The sequence below is a fragment of the Triturus cristatus genome, chromosome 5_2 (genome assembly GCF_964204655.1).
Source record: "Triturus cristatus chromosome 5_2, aTriCri1.1, whole genome shotgun sequence".
In the NCBI taxonomy this organism is placed as follows: domain Eukaryota; kingdom Metazoa; phylum Chordata; class Amphibia; order Caudata; family Salamandridae; genus Triturus; species Triturus cristatus.
In genome coordinates, this window is record NC_140588.1 from 725,639,259 (window position 1) to 725,661,785 (window position 22,527).

At 45.7% G+C, this 22,527-nt stretch overlaps 1 pseudogene across 1 annotated transcript in view; it reads left to right on the forward strand.

Annotated features, from left to right (window-relative positions):
* LOC146829183 (SH3 domain-binding glutamic acid-rich-like protein 3) overlaps positions 1-19,836 on the forward strand; it is a 57,945-nt pseudogene extending 38,109 nt beyond the window's left edge. Inside the window, exon 3 of the transcript XR_014961927.1 lies at positions 19,724-19,836. The product of XR_014961927.1 is annotated as an SH3 domain-binding glutamic acid-rich-like protein 3 (transcript). The remainder of the gene's footprint in view (positions 1-19,723) is intronic.
* Positions 19,837-22,527: the final 2,691 nt, after the last annotated feature.

Here is a 22,527-nt window from a genome sequence, read left to right on the forward strand (position 1 = left end):
TGAGAGCCTTGACGTAATTCTCCACAGATTCTCCTACATTTTGAGTAAGGGTGGGCGTAGTGGGCATAGTGGGGCTACGTGAAGCAGCACGTAGTGTGCCCAAATCTACACACACTACGTGCTCCGTGTAGCCCCACTACGCGCCACCCACCTCCGCCCGCCCTCCTTTTAAAACATACCCTAATTGTAAATTAAATAATTTTAAAGACACTTACCTGAAGCGCGGCGTCTCCGGGGCTCCCTCTTCCTGGTTTCCAACTTCTTCTGACAAATGCGCATGCGCGGACGCCTGCGCATTTCTTGCAAGTGCCGTAACCTGTCTGGCTACAGCGTTGCCTTGCATCGGAGCTGAGTCGTCATCGGAAGCGCCCAGGAGGACGTCCGATGAGTGGGGAGAGAGAGAGAGCGAGGCAGCGCATCCCCCAGGTTAGACTTGGCCTCCGGTTGGGAGCCACAAGCGTGTGTGGCCTGGGGAGGTGTGCAGGAGGAGTACTGGAGTGCTGCCATCTTTCTCCCGCTCATCGAGCGCCCCGGACCTGCCCAGCAGTCCCGGTCCACACTCGGAAGTTCAGGACTGTTATCTGTGGTTGGGGCCCAGTGGTGCCCGCGCTAATCACATCGATCGGCCTGGTATTATTCTTGCATTACGAACTCCCTTGTTACTTGCACTAGGGATTGTATTATTCCTGCATTACGAACTGCCTGATTACGTGCATTGAGGATTGAATTATTCTCGCATTACGACCTGCCTTATTACTTACATTAAGGAGTGCGTTATACGGGCATTGAGGATTGCATTATTCTTGCATTACGAACTGCCTGATTGCGTACATTGAGGATTGCATTATTTTTTCACTACAAACTGCCTCATCACTTGCATTAAGGAGTGCGTTATACTTGCATGACGAACTGTCTGACTACGTGCATTGAGGATTGCATTATTCTTGCATTACGAACTGCCTGATTATGTGCATTGAAGATTGCTTTATTCTTGCATTACGAACTGCCTGATTACTTGCATTGAGAATTGCATTATTCTTGCATTACGAACTGCATTAGTCTGACAATACGAACTGCATAACATTGCATTAGGACTGCATTTGAACATCGTGAACTGCTCATTAATACAGCAAGAACCTACAGTGTTTTTAGGCCTAATAACCGGCAAAGTGAAATATTACGAATAGGCATATGTTGGATTCTTATTGTGTGGTCTTACCGTATTTTCCTTCTTGATAAAAATACCGCTATTTTCATACATCAGTGTGGTGTCCATTTGTGATGTTATCACTGTGTCACTGGGAGCGTGGGTTGCACATGCTTTACACATTGCCGTGGAGATAAGCCTGGCAAATCGTGCCAATCTACCAGAGGGTGAGCAGGAGTTGTCAAAAAGTGTGTCCCTCCTTTCCCTGACTAGAAGCAAGGGTCCCTATTTGGACTAAGGCAACTGCCTCAGCCAACCAGAGACCCCCAATTCTAACAGATATATGTATGTCTTAATGAGTTTGTTGTTGTGTCTTGACACAAAAAATACAAATATTTTAGACTACTAGCTGTTTTTACAACTTAACTTCTGGCCATCAACTGAAAAAAATCCATGACTATAATACCATTCTCTTAAATATTTCCACATTCATTTATTCATAGCACACATCCCTATGTGCCACTTGTGAGCCAAAGACAAAACTTAGTTTTTTATCCAAAGAGGAACAAAAAACACACATCTGAAGGAAAAAGGAGATTATTAATAATGGACATTTCTTCAAACATATGCTTGTACTTGTTATCTGACCCCTCACACAGCGTCCAGCGAGGCCTTCTTGAAGAATATCATCCCTAACCTCCACCAAATCCTTATCCTGATTAAATGCAGTCAACTATTCATCCTGTGACATGGCACCCTCCATTGTTCACACAGACACTAAGTAATCTAAAGTATGATCTTCCCAAGCCTGTTGGGTTCGGTCCCCAGGAAGATAAAAAAGACAATCAGCCATCAACTATATGGCTCCAGGAATATATTCCACTCTACAATTTTACTCAAGTAATCTATATTGCCACCTGGCAATCCTCAGAGTGGCCCTTCTTCCTTCTTAGTGGTGAAAAGATTTATAAGGGGTTTACAATCTATCGAAACAGTGAAACGTGTGCCCCATAAGTACAGCTTAAAGTGGGAGATGCCAAACCAACAAGCCAGAACTTCCTGTTCCACTACTGAATAAGATGACTCAGCTTCTATCAGACTCCTAGAAGCAAGAGCAAGAACTGCTCTCTTCCATTACGCTTCTGAAACAACACTACCCCTCTGACTGGCATCCGTCATGACAATTCTCTCATCATGAGTATCCAAAGGTTTTTTCACCAAGTCAAATTCTAGACTACAGGTGTCACTCCATAAAAATCTATCAATTTTTCAGAAGTCTTCTCATATTAAAAGTCTTTTTTCTGTACAACTAAAACAAAATCTGCTAAAAAAAAATCTGCAGAAGAGAAAAATCTTCAATGGCCTTAACAAGACTACATTTGGGCTTGCCACCAATGGCTGACAATTTACATCCCAGACAATCGATACTTGTAGTACAAATCTTGCATTTTTCAACACTTAGCATGACTTCCTTTGTCCTCAAAATATATCGCATAGGATGCACAGTGCTTAAAAGGATCCTTTTTAAAATTCTCTTATTCACTTTCAGAGTCTATAGATCGATTGGGCCAAATATATAATTTCCAGATTCATCCACTACACTACCAAATAGACTCTGAGCTCTTCTCATGCCAATCTTCTGAAGCCACCTACTTTCAGACTCAAAACTTGAACAGGTAAATCATTTGCTGCTCTGGGCACTAAGACTTCGAATCAACTCAGTCACTTGAGATTCATTGAATCGGAAACCACTTTTAGATAGCAGTTGAAGACTTGGCTTTTTGCTTTCCATGATTCTCAGTGTTACTCTGTCATTCTCTGATTTAGTTCCTTTCTTGTCTCTTCTGTGTTATGAAGTTATTCTTGTTGCCACTCAGCATCAGGTTGTTCACTTGGGCATGGCAGTGCACCTTATAAACACAATATTAATTTATTCATCACGCTGTTGTTAATTACACCCATGAATCAACACATCATCCTTGAAGGCAGTAACCCCTTCAATATGTTTGAACATACTCTCACCAACCCTCTGAAACACAGATGAGGCTTAAGCTAAGCCAAAAGGCATACACTTAAAACAATAAGCCCTATCAGGTGTGGTCAAAGATGTTAGATATCTTAATTCATTATGTAGATTCATTTGGTGATAAGCCGAGGTCATGTCCAATAGAACGAAAATCTTTCCCTCTTTCAAAGTGGTCAAAATTTCCTTAATATGGAAAGGGAATGTCTGCCCATCCAAATTTGGGAATTTAAATCACGCAAATCCACACACATATACAAAGAGACATTGGCTTTTCAGGCTAAAACAATTTGGCCAAACCAACCAGATCTCTCTATTTGTTTTATAACATCCTGCTCACACAATTTGTCTCGTTCATTTGTGAGCTCAGTTCTGAAAGCTATTAGCACGCTGCGAAGTTTGTACTCAACTGGTTGAGCATTGTCCATCAAATGATTCTTGTGCACAAAGCTTTTAAAAATACACAGTTTCTCTTTAAGCATTTCAGGATATGCAGGTCGGATCCTTCTAGCATGGTCACTGCACTTAAAACCTATAAGTCACCCCTCCGGCAGGCGATTTTCCAGGCTTTATAAGTGCGGTCAGCTATTTTAATATGTATAGTGGACATCAGTCATTATGAGATGTCTAACTATATAGTGGCATAAGTAACGTCTCACTTATGGTTTCAGAGGCATTTTCTGTTTAGCTATTATCTAATTGATTCCAACCTCTGTATACCTGAACTGAATCACTCCCCCACTTTTGTACTCCTAACTATATAGTGGCTGCACCGAACTCGGTCATGATGTATAGTATCAAACATGTTGGAATCATACTCCAACACCGATTCTAGTGTTGGGGGCTCCCTTTGGATACCCCCTGTCCTCCTAGTTACAGCCTTTTAGGGTCTGACAGCAAGCAGTGCTGCTGCCGGCCACAGAAAAGTCTGACCTCTTGCTGCTGAGACAAGCTTGAGCAGGGGGAGGTAGAACAATAGGTTTCCTGTCGCAGGGAGGTGTGACCACCTCCCAGACAGCACTTGCCAGCACCACCAGACTGCTTTGAAGGGCACATTTGGTGCCCTCCTTGCATACTCCAGTTGGAACCAGTTATGGGAGTCCTTGGCTCCCGCTGTGGCACTAAACTAAACAAAGGAAATCCCTTCTTCTGGGAGGGACCCGTGAGTTGTCCCAAACCTTTCCCTAGGGTACTTAAGGGCTTACCTGTGGGTGATTCTTCAGATTTGTCGTGAGACAAGACTCAAGCCTGAAACCACATAACTCTTTGACCGTCTGGACACTTGGACTTCGCTGGACCTCCCCTGGACCAGAGATTGCATCAAGGAAGACTGCTGCTCCTCATCTCACTGTTCTGCAAGTCATCTTTATCATCTGTATCTGTGCTTCTTACAAGATCTTCAACAGGCCTGTGGGCATCAAGGCCACCCAAAGTAATCTCCTTTGGAGTGAAGGAGTCACTCACCCGCATCTGCACGCACTTCAACAAAGCTTACCGATCTGCTGCTCTTGGTGTCCCATGGACATGTGGTGATTCTGCAACTCCCTCAAGTCCTGATCGGTTATCTCTGCAATTTTGAGGCCAGTATCGCTCCTCTGAACCGCTGGGACAAAACCCCTGTGCACTGTGTTGACTTGCCATTGCCAAGGCTTGTTGGCTCTACACTCCAGAGATCTTCAGGCTACAAGAAGCTCCAACCTCCAGCATCTCTTCCTGCCAAGTACAGCGTCTTCACTGCATCCTCTACACCGTGGGCCTTCCCTTTTGGTGAGCTGCTTGAGGTCCTCTTGCGACTCCTGTGCTTTCGGCCTGTGGGTCCTCTTGAGGGTCTTCTCTTGCTTCAGTGGACTCCCCTGCATGCTCCTACTCTCCTGCTTGTGGTGAGTTCCTTGAACCTTGTTGGTCCCAACATTCTCCTTCTTTGCTTTCTACGCCTGTTGCAGCTGCAAAGGCTTGTTGGTGCTCCCGCCAGACACCGACCCCTTGGTTCTCGACTTCCAAAGTAGGACAGCTCGTGCATGGCTCCTGGTCTTCTTCAGCATCGTCTGGTCCTCACAGCTGCAGCGACAAGGTCACCGTCAGCTCTTCTGAATCGTCCGTCATCGCTGGGCATTGCTGTTCCGTGCCTCCTGGTCACCTCCGAGTGGCATAGACACTTTTCTCTCTGCTTACAGGTTCTTCATTTCAAGAATCCACCCTTGGATTCCACCGGACTCTTGCACAGTCTTCTCCAGCAGCATCTTTCATGAGGTCCTCCATTGTGGTCTACAGCAGTCAACGTTTTTTTCCGATGTTACTTCGCACCTGTGCATCCTTCTTCCCTTGTGTAGGTATCCTGTTTCCTTGCATATTCACAGTTGGGGTGACTCTCCAACTTTTTGTCTTCCACGGGGTTTCTTCAGGGTCCACTGGGAAGGAACCTCTTTCTTTAAAACTGCAACCGCAACTTTTTCCGTTGACTTTATTGGACACGCAGCTGTGATTTCACTCTGCACGTAGCCTCTGTGGAGTTCCTGGGTACTTACCTTAGGTGGTTCCTTGTGTCCCCAGCTCCTCTGAGTCTCCTTGTCAAAGTCCCAACTTTGGTTATAGTTCGTATTCCATTTTCTTAATATATGGATTGGTCTCCCCCTGTACACCACTGTATTTTGTGCTTACTTACCTATTGCAATTGAAGTATTATTGTGTATTTGTGTTGATATCTCCTGGTAGGAGATATACCAATGTGTTAGTGATGGTTTTGTAATAAACAGACATATATAAATACTGTGTGGTTCTTTTTCATTTAACCTACACTACATGATAATAACTGGTAAAACAAGCTGCTTAACATTCCTTCAAGATAAGCCTGATTGCTGCTCCCCACAGCTACCACTCAGAAAGCTTTCTATGGTTGTCTAAGACCACTAAAATCACCATAAGGGTTGTCTAGATTAGTGCAAGGTGCTTCACTTAATTAAGTGTGCACCATATGCTAAGCCAGCCTCTTACAGTAACCCATACATCACAGTTGACATAACAGACCATACAATACTCCTTTCTCAATACAATGTGCCCAAGATCGTTAGAGTCTAACAATATTCCAAGATTACTTTGATCGAGCAAACCCGATAAACAGATGTCATCATTGGCCACATACACCATGCCGTTCATCAAACTATCCTTGAATTTGAGGCCAACATCAAATTCTACAACCACTTCAATAGGTTTGCCCCACATCTTATAAGATGAAATAAAGGGTTTCTGAGAGAAGACCACTTAAATGATTCTTCCCTATTTGTATCACTAATTAGACTGAATGGCTGTAAGAAATTGGGTTGTTGGTTGACTGGGGTGTTAACCCTGGTCAGGCAACATCCACGATCACCATCAGGGTGATCCAAAATATTCAATAAATTAATCTATGCTTAACCCTATGGTAGCTTGGCAAAACTGCAGTCAGGCTTAACTTGGAGGCAATGTGTAAAGTACTTAACACACACAAACGGAAATGAAGTTAAAACACAGCACAAGGAAAATCCCACACCAATTTAGAAAAATAGAGTACATTATAACAACCAAAATACAATCAGTAGAACTGGAGTTAGGAATTTTTTAAGTTTGAGGTAAAAAATGGCACTGAATAGATCAAATCGCCAACTGCGGGCATCTAGTCGTGCGAGACCGGGTCAAAGAAGAAAGAAAAGGCTAACCGTGATGGAGAATGGCTGGCTTACATGCAGTGGATTGGGCCCTGTCGGCTCTTAGATTCGGACTTAGAAGAAATTAGAAGAACAACATTTTTTAGACTGTTAAGCGGGGCAAGGCTGCAGGTGGTGTCCTGGGAGGAGGCTGCAGCTTCAGCGAGACGGTGGACAAGTTGTGGTGAATATTTCTTCATTCAGACTTAGCCTCTTTTTTGGAAGTCAAAAATCTACAGTGGGAAGAATCTGGAGGGTGTACCTGATGAGAATTCCACAAAGCTGGATACCCGAGTGGTAAAGAACCGCTGAACGGGATTTGTTGCTGCAGAGAAGAACGTAGCGGGAGCTACCACTATGTCAGGCTGATCAGCAATGCACAATTGGTGGCTAGACGAGCAAGTCCGTCCCAGTCTCTTCTCAGTCCTCTGAGCAGATTTTAGCCAAAAATGTCAAAGTCAAGATTTTGGTTATCTGGGCACCTTTAGAAGTACCACCAGGGGCCCAGGACTTGGGGGGCACCAGTGGTGGGGGAGGCCAGGGGTAGGACTCACTCAGTCTGGGCCAAGTTGTGGGTTCAGGATGGTTGGAGCATTTTCTGTCCCTGAGGATCTGATCAGGAGGCCAATCAACTAGCCCATGGAGTCACTCTGTAGTCCTGGGTTCAAGTGATGAGACAGGGTTCAAGTAGACAACAGGGCAGGCCTCTGAGGGTTCAAGGCAGGCTCCAGGCAGCAAAGTAGTCCTTCCAGGTACGGCAAAGCAGTCTTGTGGAGTACACAGAAGGCCACAACAGCAGGCCGTCCTCTGGAAGCCCTTCTGCAGGTCCAGAAAGGGAACTGAAGAGTTTGTTGTTCTATCCCGCAAAATAACGGAAGAACATGCGGAGACGGGATGTGGGAGTAGTTTTCTTTATTTCCTTGCCTCCTCCGAACCTCTCTACTACTTTCGCTTTTCCCCGCGGCTCCTCCCTTTCCTCCCTCCCGCTATGCCTGATCCGGAACAACCGGAAGACAGGCATAACAATATGACATCTCCCCTTTTTGTATTTTAAATGTTCAATGTTTCTCTCAGAGTTCTTCAATGAGTCGGATGGGCCTTTGAATATTCCGTCGCGGTCGGCTGGGTCGTAATTGACTGTGTGGATGCTCGCTTCTCAGATCACGGGTCTCTGATACCCGTATGGGTTCTTCGTGATTGTTCTCTTCTTGACTTGACACGTCCATGTCCCAGTCAGGCTTCCAAGTCCTAGTGTTGGCTGTCGGGTTGCATCTTTTGAAATGCGACACGTTTCTGGTCGTTCTTTTGCTTCCAGACTCAGCTGTAATCATAGTTCCTATCCTTTTTGTTACTTGTGGCGGGTGATCATGGTAACGGCTATCTGCTTTGGATTTCCTTTCTCGTCTCACCAGCACCCAGTCTCCTTCTTGGATATCAGATGTATTGGCGTGTCTGCGGTGGTCTGCATATTCCTTCATTTTCGCCTTCATGGTCCGATCCAAATCGACCAAATTCTCGTGGTCCGACGTTGTGATTCTGGATTGAGTGATGGCATCTGTCATTGGTATCCGGGTGCGAGGGGTCCGGCCGAGCATCAGAGTGGCGGGACATTGGTTCGTGGTGCTGTGTGACGTGGTCCTGTATGCACGCAGTACTTCATTTAGTGCTGGTTGAATATCACGGTGGGTCAGTTCAGCTTGTTGGACTGTCTTTTCGATGGTGACCATGAATCGCTCCACCATCCCGTTTGCCTGGGGCCACAGGGGAGCAATTTTCCGATGCTTGAAGTTTAGGTGTCTCGCGAATTCTGCAAATTCTTGTCCATTAAAAGGTGGTCCATTATCAGACTTCACTACAGTGGGGATTCCCCATGCGGCGAATGCTTCATCAATCACCGGTATGACAGTGGTCGCTTTGGTGGAAGAAATCTGGTGAGCAATGTGGAATCGGGAATATTCATTCATAATGACGAGGATGTACTTTCCTGACTTTAGTGGGCCAAAGAAGTCGATGGTCACATGTTGCCAGACACTATCTGGTAAGCCCGACATCTGCAGGGGGGGGTGTGGCTCTTCTTGCCCTACAAGTTGACAGTGTGGGCAGTCTTGTAGTGTGGTCTCCACCATTTGATCAAGGGAGGGGAACCAGACACGCTCTCCCAGCGCTTTCTTTGTGGCTACTACTCCTCGATGTCCTTCATGTGTTTAATTTACAATTCCTTGTCGCAGCTTGCTGGGAATGACGATTCTCCGACCTCTTAGTAATAGTCTATTGCCACTGATGGAGAGTTCGTCTTTGACGTGTTTGAATGCCCCGAGTTCCTGTGTGTTGATGGCGTCACTTATATTCGGTTCTTCTATGTGCCGCCAGGAGTCCGTGCGAACACGATGCATGATGTCTTGTATAATGACATCGTTTGTAGACGCGTCAATGATGGCTTCTAATGAAACAGCCGGTGGGCAAGCTCGATCAATGACAAAATGGAGATATTCTTCCGCTACCGAGTGCCGCGCTCGTGTCAGAGCTTGGGGATGCCGTGAGATGTAGTCTGCCAGATTCTCCGCCTTCCCCGGTTTGTGAATAATGGTGTACGTGTAGTCTTACAGGCGGATGCCCCATCGTTCGTGCGCGGAGGCATCTTCGCCCTGGGGTTCCCAAAAATGGTTATCAGCGTTTGGTGGTCGGTGATGAGTGTGAAGTGCTTGCCATACACGAAGAGGTGAAAATCTTCACACGCCCATACGATTGCCAGGTTTTCCTTTTCCAGTTGGGAGTATGCCTTTTCGGTGTCGGTAAGACTGCGGCTGGTGTATGCAACAATGTGGCGTTGGTCTGCTTCGTCATCATATTGCGCTAGAATCGCTCCTAACCCAACAGGGCTGGCATCTACAGTGATTTCTGTCTTTCGCTTGGGGTTGAAATACGCCAAGTTGATGGCTGAGCTCACCGCTGCCTTGATTTTGTTGAAAGCTCGATCACACGTGATTGACCATTGAAACCTTTGTCCTTGTCGAGTTAGTTCCCTCAGGGGGTAACTGATGGTGGCGTAGTCTTTGATGTAGCAGGCACAGTAACTGGCCATACCCAAGAATGAGCGGATGTTGCTAACATCTTGCGGCTGCGGAGTGTCCCATAGGGCTGACACTTTTTCGGGGTCTGGTTTCATGCCCTCTTTTGAGAATATGTGGCCGTAGAATTTGAGAGTCAATTTGTGGAACTCACATTTGTCCTGCTTGACTGTGAGGTTTGCGTTGAGAAGGGCGTGACACACTCGGTCCAGCGCTTTGTCGTGATCTTTCTGGGTTTCTCCAAACACCAAGATGTCGTCGCTGTAGTTGAAAGCATTGGGGATGTCTTGTATGACCCGCCGAACAGCCTCTTGGAAAATCTCAGCAGCTGATGAGATCCTGAAATTGAGGCATTTGTACCTGAAAAGTCCTTGGTGTGTGGTGAAGGTGGTGATGTATCGTGATCGTTCATGTAGTTCGAGCTGGTGGTACCCCTTGTTGAGGTCTAATTTTGAGAAAACTGTTGCCCCGTTCAGGCGTGTGATCATGTCGCTGATGTGCGGGCCTGGGTGTCTCTCTCTTTCGATGGCTGTGTTCGGGCTCGCATGTCTACGCACAGGCGTACTTTGTTGTCCTGGCCTTTTTGGGCACAACCACGACTGGCGACACCCATGGGGTGGGTCCCGTTGATCTTTCTATGATGTCTGCCTTTAGTAGATCTTGGAGTTCATCATCTACCACTTGTTGTAAGTGAAATGGCAGTTTACTGTGATGCTATGCCACTGGCGTCACTTGCTCATTGATGTGCAACTTGACCTTGAAATGAGCTAGCTTTCCGAAACCGTTAAACAGCTTCGGCAACTTGTTGACAATGTCTGGCGAGTCGTCCACTTTGTACATGATCTCGACCAGCTTTAGGTGTTTTGCTGTTGGTAGGCTGAGAAGACAGTCTGCCGCTTCAGGTCCTTCAATCCAGTGAATTTGTGCTTGAATTTTCCTGTCCTTGTAGGTCAGTGTAGTACGAAATTGTCCTAGACAAGGTAATGGTTCTCTGGACATCCACGTGTATACCCGTACTGCGGCTGGCTCTAATTTCGGTTTCGGGTTCATGCTTTGGTATTCAGTGGCGCAAATGTAGTTGAGTGATGCGCCTGTGTCGAGAACAAACTTGGCAGAGTGACTTCCTATTCGGATATTTAGTCGCGGGTACTTCTTCAGTCTATCTGGGTCCGCCACCATGCAGACGTATTCATCGCTGTCTTGTGAAATGGGTGTAAGAGAGGATGATTCTCTGCATGTTGACCGTTGAGATCGATATGAGCTGTGTGACTGTGTACTGGATTTTGATGAGCTTGTCGAGTGGTATCTCCGTCCCTGTACAGCCCTTGCGTGATTGCGTGCTCCTGTGTTTTGTTTGGTCTGTCTCGTCTCTGTGCACCTGGCTAGGCAAGCGGCTTCAAAGTGGTTGTCTATCCCACATCCGTGGCATTGTTGACCAATGGCTGGACATTGACTCGTGTGCGGGTAGTCTTGGCCGCACCGGTAACACTGTGAGGGGTGCCTACGGGAGTGACTGTTCTTTGTCCCTCGGCGGGGTGACTTCGTACGAGGTGATCTCGCGAATCTTCCCGAGGTGCAACGGTCTGGACGTGCCTCGGTTCTGTGTGAGATTGCACACGCAGAGTTTGTTCTTTTTTTCCGGTTGTGCTGGCCTCCATTTTCTTCACGTGTTCTTCCGCTTGATCATTAATGCGAGTAAGTTCCTCTATTTCGTCTAGAGTGTAGTGCTTCTTCAGTTGTCGGCGGCGTAGTGATTCAGATTGACATCCGTCAATGATTCTTAGACATAGTGCATCTTCTGTAGTGAAGTTGTTGAATTCCCAATAACGAGCTAGACGTTTTAGACGGGAGATGAAGTCGCCCATGGGTTTGTCTCGCTCTTGGGACGCGAGGTTGAATGTGTACCGCTCATAGTCTAGATTCCGCTTGGGAAGAACCTTCTTGTTCAACGCTTCTCTCACGTCCTCATATGATGCAACGTTGGCTGGAGATAGGTCTTTGATGATTTGTCCGACAGCTTTGCCTACAAGATTACGTAGGGCTATAAGTTGTTGGTTGGAGTCATGGGCTTGTGACCCCTTCATGAAGTCCTCGAAGTCCTCAGGCCAACTCTTCCATGCAGGGCCCATGCTGCTACCAGACGTCAGTGGTAGTGGTTCAGGGGGGCGAAGGTATGATACTCCCATGGGTATCGGTCCAGGAGGCGGGGCACCATGTGCTGTACTGGGTGCAGCTTGCTGCATTGAGTCAGGGTCCAACATGGTGGGGCGAAACGGGACTCTAGTGGGCCTTAGAGACGTTCGCAAAAGTTCATTCTCACTTTGGCAGGCTCCAGGGATCTTTTTAGTAAACTGCCTGACCTTAAGATGGCCGCCACGTCAGGACTAAGCTTGTCTAATGCAGAGTGCCTGACTTTAAGATGGCCGCCAGAGGGGACTCATGCAGGTGCTTCAATTCCACGTTTCATTGGGCATTGTGAGCTTACCCCTGTTTGCAGGCTGCCTCTCTTGATCTCAGTTTGCCAATTAGGCCCTCCGCTGCTTTAATTATGGGCCGCCGACGCCTGCTGTCCTCATTCGTGTTGCTTTGATTTTGGCGCTCCGCTCTCTTTGGCGGCAGCGCTCGCTTCCTCAGGTTTGTAGGGATATCGAAGGGGGGTGCCTTTGATCCCACCCTGTCGTTGCCAGTGTTCTATCCCGCAAAATAATGGAAGAACATGCGGAGACGGGATGCAGAAGTAGTTTTCTTTATTTCCTCGCCTCCTCCGAACCTCTCTACTACTTTCGCTTTTCCCCGCGGCTCCTCCCTTTCCTCCCTCCCGCTATGCCTGACTCCGGAACAACCGGAAGACAGGCATAACGATATTACATTTGTCTGAGAATCTTATTAGGTTTTGCCTGCACAGTGCTTGCGCTGTGCTTGCGCAGTGCTTGTGAAATCTACTGTATTAAATATATCTTAAAAGGGACTTACATCCTGCCTTCTCTTCTTATTGGTCATTGTGCTTGTCACTTTATTTTTTCTCGTTTCTATTAGTTGTTGGTGTTCTATTTCCTGTTCTTCCATGGGTGTTTCTCTTATCAGTTTCCTATTGGCAAAGTACTTTGTTCATCTGCTTTGGTGGAACTTCTTTCAAGCATCTTCGCAAGGATCAGGAAAACAAAATAAAAACACAAGCTACAACCTTGCTTTAAAGTTACAGTGCTTCCTGAGTGCCTTGGACTCAGCATGCTGTTATTATATCCGTGGAGATCCTTGACTGTGCCTTTATTTCTTCTCTGTGCTCCGTATGAAAAACGCACTACCTAGTGCCCCTGGGGCACAAGCAGGGACTTACTTGAGTGTATTCGGCATTGCGTGCTCTCCACTGTCCCTCCAGGGCACCAGCAACCATCCACTTCAGTAATTGTTTGTTTTCTTTCCGCGAATGAGGTGCTAAGCGCACTTGCTGAAGGGTGACACATTACTGAGTAGGAGTGCTTGGGTGGAAGAGTTCATGTCTTTAATGTGACCTGTGTGTGTAGTATTTGCATGTGAAGAGTGAAGACGACAGTTATCTCATTGTATTTTTTTCACAGCGCATTGGCATGCAGTGAAATGAAACGTAGCAAGCTATGTAATTAGAAACTGGTCACTTCAGTGTCACCTAAACCCTTATGACAGCTATTTCCCGCTAACACAGCTCCTCACCGCTCATTCACTTTCATGTAATGAAAACATTACATCGTGATCAGGGATAGCGTCAGCAAGAACCTTACTGCTCAAGCAACAGGGGCTCTAAACAATGAAGAAAGGATAGACATTAATCTCAGCAGCGCTGCTCTCATAGCAGACAGCAAAGAAGGCAAACACCAGAGCATTAGGTTTCAGCAGAGATGGACCTATGTGGGCTAAATGTATCTAGCTCGAAAGCACGCATAGAAAAGCGCAGGACCAGTATACATGAAAATACACATCGAGGAGCATGAGAAATGCCCAAAGTCACCAGCACAGAGAAGCAAGGAGGCTGAAGTGAGGATAAACCAACAGGAACAATGGGGTTGACTCACTGCATTGCTCTTCTAGGCTACAATAGAATTAGTGCCAATGTCAGCAACACTCCCCATCCCCCCCTCAGCAATATCCTAGAGAAATAATCACACAGGACACCTTCTTTGTGGAGAAAATTGCTGCAGGTTTATTTGCATAACAAATATGCCAACATGGTGGGTTATCTTACGGGCGATCCCAGGGCAGGCAGCCCCTCGCCACCTGCCCACCTGATGAGCCAAATTACACCGTGGCCATAGCCAATCGGTGTTTGACAGATTTGGGGGAGGGGATTACCCCTCCCACCGGAGGACCGCCACCACACCCCATTACTCATGCCCCCAGGAGGAGGCGGAGCGGTCCAGGCAACCCCCGGTTGCTCAGGTTCACAACCGCCCGTATGACTAACGGGGAGCCGTCGCTCCTCTGTGTTTAATCTAGTTTTGCAGATTTTAAAACTCCATCTGTGGAGCTGATTTCAACAGTTCCTGACATTTGTTTATTAGCCCCACAATGGTCAGGGTAAAGCTTTGCACTCAAAGTTAAGCTGTAGGAAGGTGTGAATCTGGGTGTTCCCTCATAGCAGTCTGGGACAATGGCACAACAAATGGAGATGTCTTCCCACTCAGTTGTTAAACATATGTCTGCAACAACAGTTCTGTAGAAATACTAAGATGGAAGGGGCTAGAAACAGGTCCTACTCTTCCAAGATGCCCTTGTCTCTTTTCTTCCTTTCCCAGGGGCCTGGACCTTAACAGGACCCAAAAATGTTCTCTATAAACTATGTCTTTGTTCAGGTCATCCTTTATCATGAGCACCATCCACGCACTAAAGCTCTGAAATGGGTTACTGTTCCAAATAGTAAAGCACAACAGACATACTCAATTTTCACCTTAATTCACACATGCAACAAGCACAATATATAAGCACTCTGTAGACATGTCCCCTGCATCTCACAGAGAAGCCCTTACCCTAGCTTTTTATTTACCAAACAACTATCTATCCAGATGTGCGGTAAATGTTTTGAGTGTGTGTGGAGGAGGAGGGGGTATTTTCACAGTAAACAAGTGAAAAAGCCTATCTAGGACAGCATGTGGAGGTCAAGATAGTAATCTCCCTGCAGGTTGTCTTTGGTCAGGAAGCCTCCCCAAAACCGGTGGGTGGGAAAGGGGCAGCTAATCTCCTGCTTTGGTACAATGTAGGTCTCCCCTCGTAGTTTAAAACCTTCCTCACATCCCTCTTGCTATCTTGATGACTATAACATAGCAGGGGTGGCATTCCATCTGTCAACACCTTGACCGGTCCAAACTGGTCTGAATTTGAACAACCTGCTCCTGAAGCCCACAGAAATCATGCACAAAGAAAGAAGATGCACTTATTCCTGATCGGGAGAAGACTTTGAATCTTAAACATCGCTTGTCTTTGATTAGCATAGGCTTTGTATTCTGATCACCACAGATTAATAGGTCCTGGCACTCATAGGAGGAAATTGTGTATCTTGTAGATACACTCAATCAATCAAACTGGATTTGTATAGTGCAACTAATCACAAGTGAGGGTATTCAGGCGCTGAGAGTACTACTGCAGAGGGCTCAGTTGAACAGCCAGGTCTTGAGTCCTTTTCTGAATTCCAGCAGAGATGATAAGGTCCGTAGGTTAAGTGGGAGGTTGTTTAAGCATTTAGCTCTGAGGTAGTAGAAGGAGCGTTCCCCACTGTTGCTGTGGTGGATGCGGGGGGTGTGTGGGCAAGGTAGAGAGAGGCATAGTGCAGGTGCCTGGAGGGAAGGTCAGAGTTCAGTCGGTGGTTGATGTATGCTGCTCCCTGGTTGCGTAGGGCTTTGAAGGTGTGGATCAACATCTTGTATTGGCACCTCTTTTGAATGGGGAGCCAATCGAGGTTCTGAAGGTGGGGGTGATGTGAGTCCATTTTGGGAGGTCTGTGATGAGTCTGGGCACTGTGTTCAGTATTGTTTGCATTCTTCTGAGGAGGTGCAAGGTGATTCCTGCATAGAGTGTATTGCTGTAGTCCAGTAGGGTGGTGACCAGGGCTTGTGTGATGGTACGTCTAGTGTCGATGGGCAGCCACTTGAAGATGATGAGGAGCACGTGAAGGGTGAGAAAGACGGTGGATGAGAATGCGTTAATCTTTTATGGTGAGCTTACTGTCCAGGATGATGCCAATACTGCGGGCATGGTCTATCGGGGTGGGTGAGGGTCCAAGTTCAGGGGGCCACCAGGTGTCATTCCATGGGGAGGTGGTGTTCCTGAAGATAAGCACTTCTGTTTTGTCTGTTTTGAGTTGTAGGCAGTTGCCTTTCATCCAGTCAGCGATGTTCATCATGCACTTGTGGAAGTTGGTTAGCATGTCGAAGGGGTCTTTTGATAATAAGAGGATGAGCTGGGTTTTGTTGGTGTAGGATATGATGTTCAGTTTATGAGATCTGACGACGTTGGCCAAGGGAGTCATGTAGGTGCTGAACAGGGTAGGGCTGAGGGACGAACATTGAGGGATGCCGCAGATGGTATTCTTGGGTTCCGAGGTGAAAGGAGGATGAAGGATTCTCTGGGTTCTTTCGGTGAAGAAGGAGGCAATCCACTTGAGGGCGTCTCCTTGGAATCCTACGTTGTGAAGTATTTTTAGCAGAGTGTGGTGCGATACAGTGTTGAATGGTGCTGAGAGGTTGAGGAGGATCAGGGCCGACACTTTTCCTTAGTCAAGGAGGGATCTGATGTCGTCTGCAGCTGCAATCAGTGTTGCTTCGGTGCTGTGGTTGGTACAGAATCCGGACTAGGGAGTGTCTCCAGAAGATTATTGCTCTCCAGGTGTTCTGTGAGTTGGTGGTTGATGGCCCTCTTAAGGACTTTGGCAGGAAAGGGGAGCAGAGAGATGAGGCAATAGTTCTTCAGTTTGTTGGGCCGGTAGATGGGTTCTTGATTAGGGGCTTGACCTTGGTGTGTTTCTATACTTCGGAGAAGGTGGCCGTGGAGATGGATGTATTGAAGATGGCGGTGAGCTCACTGCTGATCGTCTTACTCCAGAAGATGAAGATGTGGTGGCGGCAGGGGTCGGTGGGTGCTCCTGAGTGGACATAGTTCATGATGGATGTGGCGTCTTTCGTGGTCCAAGTTGCCAACAAGCAGAGGTCTGTATAGCAGACACATTGCAAGACACAGAACCACTGCTTAGTGACTCTCTATCAATTAGGTTGGACACAAGCCTTAATTCCTGAAGGTTGTTGTGTTGTGGAACGAGGTAGAAGAGGAGTTAGACTAGCCCTTGATCAAAGCAGTTGCTCTGACCACTAGAAGATATGCACAGGTACTGCCTGTTGTAGCACCTATATGGAGGATGCCTCAATAAACTACGGGGCTTATTTACAAGCCCATTTGCCGCCGGTGCATCACTTTTATTGACACACCTGCAGTGCAATGGGCTTCCCCATATTTACAATGCCATTTAAAGTCACCCTGTGTGACTTTTCATGGCCTTGTAAATATTCACGTATAACTCTGCATTAAAGGGGCGTTCCATGGTTGTTGCTGTGGGTGTTCCCACCAACATCCATAGAACTTGATGCATTCCCAGGTTTACAACATTTTGTTAAACCTAGGAATGGGTCAGAATCCTACGCCTCCCAGGGGAGGCATAAGGAGGCGTAACGAAGAGAAATACTTCTATTTCTCCTCGTTTTGTCCTCTTTCTATGTGTGCTGCAGTCTGCAGCAGGCATAGAAAGATGAAAATGCCTTTAATGATTGGTTATGTGCAGGAAGGTGTCCCGTCCTGCAGAAAAACAATAATCCCCTCAACTCAGGCACCCTTGCAAAATGACGCAAGGGTGTCTGCGATGCGCCACACAGCTGCTATTTGTGCACCTGCATTGGGTAGAAGAACAGGAATGCGCCGTATCTTGTAGATACAGCACATTATTGCCCTTTTATTTTGACGCACAGCAGCGCATCAGGAAGACTTGCTTTGGGTACAAAAAAATTAATTAAATTAAAAAAAACGTACCTTAACGCTGCCGCCGCCACCTCCCGCACATCGGCTCTTCCTGCTTCTGGCTCTTGGGCTGGGCACAGGCTCCCAGCCTGCCCTGCAGCCAATTCTGAAGCTGCTTCAGGATACGCCTGCAGAAAACTCGGGCACCAACTGGCGCACCCTCCTGTCACACTGCTGTATGGGAAACTTCCCTCATATTAAACATTTGTTGTAAACTTATCCATTTTCAACATTTTTCAGACAAAACTGATTCTCTTCCACCTGCTACTATAACTGGAGCCTAGCTGTCAATAGGATGAATATGAAAAGCTCTACCTAGCGTCTGTAATCAAAAGAGGTAGTGCTAAAGCTATCCATTTTTCTGCCAGCTGTTCTTGCCCACTTCCAGAAAGGTAATCTCTGGTAAGTAATTACCAGTTAACATACATTTGCTCCGAGGCAAGCTATTGTCTATGAGTTGGTAACTTTTCCTGACAAGCATATATCAGTGTAGTGCATCTGAACTGCAGCGCAACCAGGGCATAGTTGTACTTCAGGCAGACATGAATTTCTGCCATACATGTCAGTGGTGTGAATGCACACTGCACCCTGTATATGACTTTTAACTTCCACTAGTTTCCGCTAGCCTATCTATTCATCCGAACAACCATTTGCAATAACTAAGAAGTCACTTATACTGCACTAATGATCACACCGAACTCCTGCTATTCTAACCTAATACAAACAAACTGGAGCAAACACGTGAAACTATTCCTTTCAGAGCATCGCACTAATGCAAATAGCCAACATGAATCAATAACCACTAGATTTGCAAATAACCTGGGGATCTGGAGAGGCATGCTGCTCACCATAAAGTACTTTAATGCCTATTCAGAGACAGTAAACACTATATAAATACATTTACAATATAATACATTGCACCATAAGTAAATTCAGCACCTTCTACAATGGTCTGATGGGACAGTTAAATAGACCAATTGGGTGACATCCATTTTATCACTACCATTTTAGAACCATAGCAGACGCAGTGGCACTGGTTCGCAGTGACACTGGGAATAGAGACCTAATACCAGCAAAAATAGGGTCTAGAAAGAGGCAGAAATCAGGGGTGACCATGCAGAAAAGGCAAATTTGCTCCACTAATACTCTGCTGTGCATATTAACATAGGTCGTAGGTTCATCATAAAGACTTCCAAGGGCATTCTAAGGAATACCCACCCTTCTAATATTTCCCTCAAGAATCATCCCCACACTCTATTAAAAGCCTTTCTAGTTACTAGAAATAAAACTGTAAATAGTTTCCACCTCTTAGGTAGAAAGCAAACTAATTCAACACAATATCACCCTCGTCTCATTTGACTTACCACAAGCTAGAGTCTTGTATTCTGCACCTTCAAAAGTTAGTCAAGTGGAACTTTGAGCAGGCCTCAATGACCAAAATTTTAGGCAGCGTAGACAGGAGTTACTAACATAGCAAACTGAAGTTCAGATGCAATCTACAAGAAAAAGTGTACTGGAACATCCATATATCTTCAACTAGTGTGCTAGAGACAACCAGAAATGCAACTCACGTAGCACTCCTGCACTTGCGGAACTCCGCAGAGTTTTTTTGTCACTTTGCAGAGTTCCACGTAGCAAAACTCTGCGAACTACGCCCAGTCCTGCACATGAGCAGCAAAAGATTTTGAGATCAAATTTGTTTTATGTGTTAAGTGTGTCCAAGAGCAATGAAGTAGTTTAACATCTCCGTTTTCTTTCTTGTCCTTTCTTTTAGGACTATCAGATGATGCATTATGCAAATGAAAATTGTACGTTTCTGAAGTTCTTGAAGTTGCCAGAAAGAATAAAAAACTAAATAATTTAACAAGTCAATCTCACATTTGGTAAATCAACAAAACAGAGCTTAAGGTTCCAGAAAACCCTGGAAAACATTTGAAATAAATGTATGTATTTTTTAAAGAAAATTTTTAAAAATATTTGTATTTTTACACATTCCTTTATGTTGTTTGTTTAGTTGAGTCCGAATATTGTGTGTTTTGCTCTGTGTTTTAGTGAATGAAAACAACAACATTAATTACACCAGTGAAATATTTTTGACTACTCTCCACACTTTTCGGAATAGGTTTTGTCGGCATTACCACTTTGAAGAAGTACACTGCCGTTCAGTGTCAAAGTGCGTATGCTCTGTCACTGTAAACATAATGTAAAACTTGCCACACCCAATCTGCTTATTTAACTTTCCAGTAAAAATGCAATTTGTCACATGATATGTGCCAGTAGCATGAAAGTTAACATGTGGGCTGCAATATATATTTCTTAATATGGTGCCAGATTGTGGCCTGAGTGGTTGTAGAGTGAAAACTGCAACAAACACGTCAGAGAAGAGTGCTATTCTATGTAGTCAAGAACACGTTATTTACCCTTCCTCCTTTCAGGTGGATACTCTACACAACCACAGACTCCTCATGTTCTAAATATCCCCAGGCACTAGACTGGACCCAGATTTTTCAAGCAATTGCTACCATTGCTACCATAAGCAACAAAAGCCCCGCACCTCTTCAGTGCAGGGTGGGACCCAAGCTTTGGGCACCCCCTCCAGCACTGGCAGGCCCCAGGCCTGAAAGCTTCAGACTGGGCCCTTAACATGGGGGGCCCCTGCACGTGCTTTGCAGGGGGGCCTCCTCAAGTTTCACTATGCCACTGCTTCCATGCGCTGGTAGGCGGTAGGTGGCACCATCAGACTCCTCAGCAGGCTTACACCGTCTCCTGAAGTGCTCCTGCACTATGACAGCAGTCTTTTCAAACTTTTCTTCTCTATCAGATGCAGATCAACCTTGAAAGATTGGAGATGACGGTGTGGAAAATCTGACTTGGGACTATTTTTAAGTTAAAAAAAAAAGTATATATTTATTCAGCTTAAGATGGCATCCATAGAATAATACAACGCAATCAAACAAGACATACAAAAAGAGAAAAGGAAAAGTAAGAAAAGAAAAGTCATATAATGCATAAAAAATTACAGACTGATTATTTATCAACTATACATATTAGAGGAGATATAAGCGAATACTTGATATAAATGGGTCTTAAAATCTTGAAAGGGAAGTCAGGGAGATTGTAGAACTTCCTGGAGATGAGTTCGGGGTGGGGGGCAAAAGTCATGATATCGAAATAATCAAGAATTTGAGTAACAGGTGTCCAAAGGGGGAAACAACCTTTACAACGCAGTCATTACAACGCACTACCTTTACAACACAGTCATTACAACGAACATCCTTTACATCACATGCCATTACAATGCAGCCATTACAAGGCATGTCACTACAACGCATGTCATTACAACGCATATTACTTTTAGGGCAACTGTAGGGTAAGTGTTGGATAGTGCAAGGGTTAAAATTACTATTCCCACTCCAGTGAGTGCAGCAGTAGGGTAAGTGTTGGATAGTGTAGGGGTAAAAATTAACATTCCCCATTGCTTACCTTATAAGAAGTTGTAATGGCATGCGTTGTAGGGACATGCATTGTAAATGTAGTTTCTAAAAATGCATTGTGATGGCATGCGTTGTGAAATCATGCATTGTAATGGATGTTGCAATGTAAAAACTGCGTTGTAAGGGCATGCATTGTAAATGTTTGCGTGGTAACATCATACATTTGTCCAAAGGGCCTTTCATTTTAAAACAAGAGATAAAGGGTGCATATATGCAGTATCCAGTCCGTGACTGTGACAAACTGCATACCACCCCACCTTAAAAGGCAATTGTGTAAAATCCTTCCAATTACAGGTTATTTGTTGGAAAGCAAGTGCTACTAACAGGTATAGTATCTGCATGTTAAAAGGAGCATTAACCCAAACTTTGGATACACTACCCAAAAATAAGGTGGAAATAGAGAAAGAAACATTACTCTGGAAAATACGATTAATTTGACGCCAAACTTGTAACCAGAATGTAGAGACTAGGGTACAGGGGCTGCCCTCATGGCTCGTGGGTGGGGAGCCGGCGCACAGTGGAAGGTGTGCAGCTGCGGGCTGCATTAAAAAAATAAGAATAAAAAATCTTACCTTGTCGCTGCCGGGTCCCGCGTCTGCTTTCCTGCTTACCTGTGTACGACTCCAGGTCGGAACAGGAAGCAGTCAGCCAGGCTCCCACAACTAAGCCAATCATAACGCTCCAATATAATCACAACACTCCAATAGTGCGTTGTGATTGGTCTGAACACCGTGACACAGCGCTTAGCCAGGGGCTGGAGGGGTGGGCATGTTCTGCATGGAGAACAGGGGAGTGCGCATGACTGTTTTTGGCGGCCCGAGAGGGCCGACCTAACATTCATTGCGCACTCAGGAGTAGGTAAACCACTTCTCCCCTGCCCTGCTTCATAAGCAGAGCAGCCCCGCCAGCCAGCAAAAAAATATAAAATTGTGATTGCTAAAAGTTATTACCATCTTTTGCTCTTGCTTCTCACACTGAGAGAAAGTAGTGTGGCGATGCTCCTCAAACGCTACTGCTAGGAGACAAGTGAAAAGTAAGTGTTACAAGTCAAACAAGTGTCTGGAATTTCTTGATTAATCCTATG